The following is a 7797-nucleotide window of genomic DNA, read 5'->3' as shown; positions in this document are numbered from 1 at the left end:
GGGGGTGGGCCCGCCAGCTGCGCCGGAGCCCGGTGCGCGGGCCGGAGAAGCGACGTCCCCGGCGGCGCGCTCACGTCGGTCCCAACGCAGGCACCTCGGCCACGTCCGTCCGTCTTGGGTTAGAGTTTGTCAAGTCACCTCGAGCCACTCGGAGAACCCGGTTTTCCCACTGGGGGCAGTGCTTGTTCTCGTTGTCGCTTGCCTTGAGAAAGTTGCTGTGACACTTTTGATCATCCGCCCAGAGTAAGAAGGAAAAATAAAGGGACAGTGTGGTCTGTCCCCGGATGAGGGGGTGCAGGGGGATCCCGTCAAGTGGGGAGGGCCCGTTGTAGCCGGAGCGGCGAGTCCAGCCCATTGACAATTCAGCCCCGGAAAGGGTTAACTGCATCCTGCCGGTTCGGTTTACATGTAAATAGAGAGCAGCTGCTCCGCGCGGGCCCCGGCTGGCCCTTTTAAGTTTTTGATTGGTTGCCAATGACATCACCGCCCGTGTTATAACACCGAGGACCCAGAGCCGCGTCGGATCAACCCTCCTTAAAGAGGCAAGGCCACGCCCTCGGCTCCACCTCCCCCGGCCGCCCATTGGTCGCTGGCTGCTGTGAGGTAGCGGTCCGCTTTCTTCGGGTTCCTATTGGTCGAGTGCGCCGTCGGTCGGCAGTCGGCCCGCCCCCTCAGAACCTTACATTTACAGTGTAGCAAAAGAGAAAGTAACTATGTTGCTGCTGGAGATCAATGAAGCCAAGTGAATGGGGGCTGAATGTGCGAATCCACACTGAAGCGGAGCGCCAGATGTTGGAGGGCTACGCTTATTTATGAAGTAAGTGGAAGTCACCGCGGTTACTCGTGAGAGCCAAGGAGTGTAAGGAGGGTGTGTGTGTGTGTGTGTGTGTGTGTGTGTGTGTGTGTGTGGCGATGCTCACAGGGAGCCACAGCAGGTGAGGTTATAGGGTTCCGGCTGTTGGCTCGGGCTGCCCTGTGCGTTTACTCTCTCTCCCTCTCTCTGCAGTCTATTTGGATTTGGGGCGGAAAAAAAAAAAAGAGGTTTGTTGGGATGCTTTGCGGCAGTTTTAAATGCCTGGGGCTTGTTAGTGCGCTGTGTTGCAAAGGGGGACGTTGAGTGCCCCAGGAGCGGGGATGGAGCATTCTCTAACCACTTCGTTTTCTCTCCAGCCTCTGCCTAGAGGTGGAAGGACGACTAGGAGGGAGAGGGTTGGAGCTCAGCATTTCTCTGGGAGGCTTCCTGGGCCAGTGTGGATGGTTCCACGGGCGATATAGACGCCCGACCCTCTGCTGCAGAGATGCAGATCTCTTTCTACACTCGGTGCGTGTGTGTGNAGAGAGAGAGAGAGAGAGAGAGAGAGAGAGAGAGAGAGAGAGAGAAATTTATTGTATTGGCTCATGCGATTATGGAGGTTGGCACGTTCACTCTCTGCAGAATGGGCTGGCAGGCTGGAAAGTTAGGAAGAGCCAATGTTGCAGTTGAAATCTGAAGGTCATGTGCTGGTAGCATTCTTTCTTGCTTGGGGGAGATCATTCTTTGTTCTACTGAGGCCTTCAACTGCTTGGATGAGGCCCACCTACATTATGGAGGGCAGTCTGCTTTACACAAAGTCTATCAATTTCCACATCAGCCTCATCCAAGAAAAACAAAAAAAACCCAAAAACAACCCTCACAGAAACATCCAGGATAATGTTTGAACAACTCTCTGGGCACCGTGGCCCAGTCAAGCTGACACATGAAATTAACCATCGCAGATGGAGGTCCCAGTCGCTTAAACACACAAAAGGGAAAGCTCTGTGTCCTCACAGGAAGCAGGCACAATCTGCTCTTCCTATTAGGGGTAAGAGAAAGTTGTCTTTGGGGTTCTTCTAAGTTTGAATGTAGAGACTCTGGACATGCACTTGAGTATCTTTAAGTGTTCTTTCACTCAGCTGTCCCAGGGGGCAGGGACTCATTTCTTTCATCTTTGAGGCCCCCTGGCCTGGCACAGGACCAGTCGGCTGTTGTCGGTCTTGGTGCATCTCTATGAGGGGCAGCTCTGACTCAGACATCCCAGGAGTGTGGCCCAGTGTCAGCTTCAGCGCTATCACATTTTGGGGCTGCAAAGCATTCAACAAGCCCTTTCTGTGGCCCGATTCTGTCCTATTCTACGTAGCTTGTGAAAACAGAAAATGTCTGGAATTGGCAACATGTCCTCTCCTTGTCCCCACACCCTTCCCAGCCTTATGGTCAAAACTACAAGCAAAGAAAAAATTTACATAAAACAAAAAATTCCCAGCTATCTCTGCTTTCCTTTTGCCTTCCTTCTTTCGTTCTTTCTTATCGTTCCTTCTTCCACAAATAATTTTGATTGATCATTGGAGGATGGGACGTGGGAAGGAAAACGTTTTACGTGTAGGGAAAGTAGTCACAAATGCTAGAAAGGCGAGAAGCACATTGGTAGCATATGCTGGATGGTCCTGATGAGTAAAATGGTAGGTTTCTAATTTCTCTAGTCTAGATTCTGGAGAACTCCTGTGTCACATGAGGATGGGGACTGTGCATTGAAAAGGGAACCAGAATCTGGTGGCATTTTCATTCCACGAAGAATATAGAGAAATGACTTCATTGGACTGGTTGCTGTCATCACTCCAATTTAAAGTTCATAATAGCAGTTTATCAAGTAGCATCAGTTTTCTCAGTTCCTAGGAATAGGAATTACTGAGGCATGACTCCGGCTGAGAATTTCCTGTAAATTATACATCTCCATGTGTTCCTGTAGAAAGGCAACATAGTTGCTTAGTCGCCCGCTCCTGGGTCCCAGGCTCTGCGCATTGGCAGATGAATGAGACACAGCTGTGGCATTCCGTTTGGCCATTTTCTAACCCAATCTATTTATCTTCTTTAAATTCTACATTTTTGTGAGCTGAAAGTTTATGGCATCAATAACATTGCCTCCTTCTCCAAGATGCCTACTTGAACTAAAAGTTTAGTCAATTTCAATAGGGTTTTTTTTTTTCCCCCTCTTTCCTGTTGAATGACTTGAATTGACTTGACCGGCCCTGAGTTGAATTCATTGGAGCACCTGTGATGTCTCAGGGGTGGTATTCAGTACTCAGCACGCAGTGAATGCTTAAATTCACCTGAAAGGGACTCAGCGTTCCTGGCCCTTGCAGGCTAAAACTGTAGCTCTAAAGTGGTTGCTGTATTCACCATACAAATCAGGGGGCAGCACTGAACGCTCCCCCTGGGTGAGACATCTGGGGGATGTAGGTCACCTTCACAGAACAGTAGAAACTGGACTTCTTGGCCGTAGCCCCCCCCCCCATCTTGCCCAGAACTGGAGCATTTCCCCCAACCCCCAGAAACATGGAGACCTTCTTGACTTCCAGGCACAGGTCCTGGATGAAGTGCCTTTCAGAAAAAAAAGCCATTTATGGGTGTCAGCCACGTGCTAGACAATAAACACTGGCCCAGCCATCTGTCAGGGAGATGAACACGCGGAAATAGATACTTTGAGTGCTGTAAAAGGGAAGATGTTGAGAGGGAAAGGGAAGTGCCTTCATCCTGCTGCACTCCGTGAACAAGAGGAGAGAAAATTCTCTCCGCATGGAAGACGTTCATAATGCAAAGAGTGCTGACAGATGCGAAAACATGAGTTTATTATGGCTCGTAATGAGATGGATCACAGTGAGAAAGATGTTATTTCCATAGATGCTAGGGTAAAAACAAAATTGGAGGATATGGTAAAAAACAAACAACCAAAGGGTTGTGTGTAAACAGTGGGGTTCCCTAGAGATAGTTGGTTAATGCCTGCATTTATAATTTAGAAGAGGGTTGAATTTAGGGGCTGCAGGGGTCGCTAATCCTCCCAATCCCTAATGGCAATAGACTTGTCATAGGCTCTGCCTTGAACCTGTCATTCAGGCTTGCAGCGGCCATCGAAACACCAACAAAGTTTAGAGCGCTGTTTGGGAGGTTTCTGGAAACAAAGTGGAGGTTTGATCCAGTCCCACACGTGGAGGATGCAGTATTGACAGTGAGACCACATGAGGACATAACGGACTCCGGGATGTTCAGGAGAGAGCAGAGGCAAAAACGGTGAATTCTTACGATGAGGCAATTAAAAATACCCTGGCAGTCTGCAGGCTAAGGGGGATGTGATAGAGGTTTAGAAAATCCACAAAGAGAATGAATTAAATAACACACACTAGTTAAAAGCAGGTGCTCTGGCGCAGGACTGTCTGGGTTCCAATGTCGCCTCTGCTGCTTTCTGGCTGTGTGACCTAGGGTGGGTTGCTTAACCCATCTGTGTTTCTGCTTCCTCATCTTTAAGTTAAGGCTAATAAAAGTGCCTACTTGTAGCTTCGATGTGAAGATTTATGTGAGTGTAGATCACTTAGAATAGCGTTTGGCACAGAGCAAAACACACTGTAAGCCTTACCTGCTAATATTTTTCCAAATGCTAGATCTTTAGAATCAGTTTAATTGTAGAGGTAAATAAAGCCCACCGTCCTTTGACCCCAGGAGGCTGTGTCTGACTGTGCTGCAGAGGGATGGGGTGGGATGTCAAGACAAAAGGCAAACACACACTCTCAGCAGTCTTAACCCCCCACAGGACTGGCTTCAGGCCCTGCAGGAATCAATCAAATCTTCTCAGCATTTCCTAGTAGGTTAAGACTGGACACAATAAGGTCCTTTAGATTACCAAGTGTGCCTTATATTTATCTGTACATGGCTTTGGCCATGTGTCTCCATTCTCGGGGCCTCAAATTGACTTACAGGTAAACAATGGGCCAGGACTGAACAATAGAACAAGAAACCAACCAGAGTCCTTTCTTCAAATGACATCTTACTTTGCAGTCTCAGGAATAAAAAAATATGTCTATCAAGTGTGGTGGGGTGGGGGTGGGAGTGTGACGTCAGAGCTCACCCTGCTCATTGCGGCTCCCACAGCAGTCACGTGTCCTCTGGCTCATCCTAATACAGTTTGAAAACCACTGGCCTATATAAGCTCCCAAGTCCCCTCCAGGCCTAACATTCTGTGGCGCAAGTGCCTCTGGCACCAACATGACCTCAAATCAAAGGAGCAATTACAAGTTCTAGAATAGAAATTTGTAAACAGCACAAGTCCAATTTTCTCATAGCCATATTCTAACAAGTAAAAAGAAACGGGTAAAATTCATCTAATTCACATATTTTATTTACCCCAACATATGTAAACAATTCCACATGTGACCGACATAAAAACAATGGAGCTATGTTACCTTTTTTATATGACGCTCTCAAAATGCAGCACGGATTCTAAACTAAGAGCACATCTCGATTCATATTTGCCACATTTCCAGGGTTCAGTAGCCACATGTGGCAAGGGGCTACCACACTGTAAAACACAGATGTAGAGCCTTAAATGGCTCAGAGCCTCTTCCCAAGTCACACGGGCACCAGGCCCATTAATTCAAAGGGAAAGACCTGTAGACCTGCTGTGTCCAAACTCATGGAGAGTGAGAAAGTGGATGGGCCCACTTTTGTTCCCATCACCCCACCAAATGCTGCAGCTGCCATCCTCTTTCAAGGGCTCCTTGTCATCAGCCCTTTTCTAGGCCTGGAAAGTGTCACAGGACGGTTCACCAGGTTGGCCTCAGTGACCTCAACTGCTTGCCACCTCACTTTTTCATTCCCCACCTCTTACTGATTTAATATCACCTTTATCCTAGGATTTATTATTTCTGTGTTTTCTCTAAGCCTTTCTCTGCCTTAATCCTAGGAACTCCATAAATCCACCTTGACCTTAAGGATTATTTTGAAAACCTGATTCTCACCCAGTCCCCACCTTCTGCCATCATCCCCCACACTTTACCATTTGAGGGCACATACAGGAAGTCACTTAATTAATACATTTGTTCAACATTATTCATATTATATCTTATATGTCAGCCTAAGTTATCTTCATCTTTTAGATTTAAAACAGCTCTTTGCACTGAAAGAAACAATATTTTACTTAACAATGTTTGCAGGAACAAAGATATGGCTTAGTATAGTCATGTTAGAACATTCAAATACAGTGAAGATGCTTCACTATTTCTTTGGGACTAAACTTGAACATTAAGACTTTGTCAGTTATTTATATACTAATTAAGTTCATAGCTACTGGCTGGCTAGTATTATTAATACAAAGTTAAACTAAGGGCAGTACTTCAGATAGTATTTTCACATGTATGACTCGAAAAATAGGAACAAAAATCACCTCATTTTGTACAAAAGAAGCTTAGAGGAGTAGTAACTGAAAAAAACCCATCTGTAATCTGATTTTTTCCACCACTGTGTACTTTGAATATAAACTATACACTTAGAGGTGCTTAATTTAAAAATAATTACATCTTTGTATATGTTAATGACATGTTTATTCTATGTTTCAGGTTTGGTAAATGATGAGGAAATAACATCATTTCCCAATTTTGCAGCCTGGATGCCTTAGATTCTTACTCAACTAAATTATAATAATCTGCTATTTTGAACCTATAATAAAGTAATCATCTCATTACACTTCTTTTTGAAGTTACTTTCCCCTTCTGGGCCTCAAAGGAAGAGTGTTAGCAACTCTTCTGCACTTGTATAAATCCCTACTTTGTTTGGGCTTAGATATTGAGGTGGTAGCAATGAATTTATAATTTATAGATTTAAGTACCTTTAAATAGAGGTACCCCATTTCCCGAAGCAAGCACAATGCTTTTTAACTGAATAGCTTTTGTCAGCAGAGAATCTGTTTTCTCCTGAGCACTTCTACCAGAAATCCCCTCGCTTTTTTTTTCTGAGTTGGGGGTATTCCCATTTCACAGATGAGTGCACACAGTTACTATGGATGAACAGATAACAGATGAGAGTCAGAATCAGGACCTATATCCACAACTCTCCAACCCTGAGTGAGTGAACATTTTTTTTTCCACCAATTATCTATGGTGAGGAAAAGGCAAGCTATTAAAGCTCCAAATAGATCCAGGGTAGACCCTCTGGGAAGTTCTATTCTGATTTCTATGCGAAGTATCCAGAACCCAACTTTCCTGACCAGGACTTGCTGATTCCCAAAGGTGTGAGGACCAAATGGTGTGCCCTACCCACTGTGTCTGTGTTGGTGTGTAGAGTAGAGAGGGGGCTATAAAAATTATTTTCCTGTTTAAGATGATTGTATGTATTTACTTCTATTTGAAACGCTGGTGTGAAAGCTAAACTGTGTATGTATGCGTGTGTGTATACATAATTTCCCCCCCAGAGGTACCCAAGGGGATTGATTTCTCTTAACAGCACTTGAGTATAGCTGGCTGGCCTGCCGACCACGGTCTGACATCTTCTGATTTCAGATCTGCACTTAAAGCAATTACTTGAGTATGTGGCTGCCACTTAGCTGACTTAAACCTGGAGCCTGAAGTTCTGTCTCCAAACACCTTCCATCTGGTAAAGAGAGAAAAATCATAGCCAAATATTCTATCGTGCTCACAATGTCTTACTCCACTGGAACCATTGCACTCTTTGGCCCCTGCCCCTCTGAGCCAGGAGAGGGGGGCAAAGGAAACAGCTCTACTTTCTAAGCGTTCTTGGATGCAGACGCTGGGCATCTCCACGCCTGCTCCTACCGCAAGGCAACTTTCCCGCAGTTTCCCCGAGACGTTCCCAAAGCGGCTCCGGACGGCCGGCCACGCCCCGCTCGCCTCCGCCCGGCGCGCGCCTCGCCCGGCGACCCCTCGGTCGGCGATCGCTCTGAGAGCCCGGAGCGGCGGCGCCGCCTCCTCCACGCTCCGCCGGCCACACTCAGTCTGGCG

At 46.5% G+C, this 7797-nt stretch overlaps 1 protein-coding gene across 1 annotated transcript in view; it reads left to right on the top strand.

Annotated features, from left to right (window-relative positions):
- The first annotated feature begins 6 nt into the window (after window positions 1-6).
- Window positions 7-7797, top strand: part of DUSP10 (dual specificity phosphatase 10) — a 48862-nt gene continuing 41071 nt past the window's right edge. Inside the window, exon 1 of the mRNA XM_019639667.1 lies at window positions 7-817. The gene's annotated coding sequence lies outside the window, so the exon portion shown is untranslated. The remainder of the gene's footprint in view (window positions 818-7797) is intronic.

This window comes from Hipposideros armiger, unplaced genomic scaffold, assembly GCF_001890085.2.
Source record: "Hipposideros armiger isolate ML-2016 unplaced genomic scaffold, ASM189008v1 scaffold_45, whole genome shotgun sequence".
Lineage (NCBI taxonomy): Eukaryota > Metazoa > Chordata > Mammalia > Chiroptera > Hipposideridae > Hipposideros > Hipposideros armiger.
This window is presented reverse-complemented; position numbering and strand designations above follow the sequence as displayed.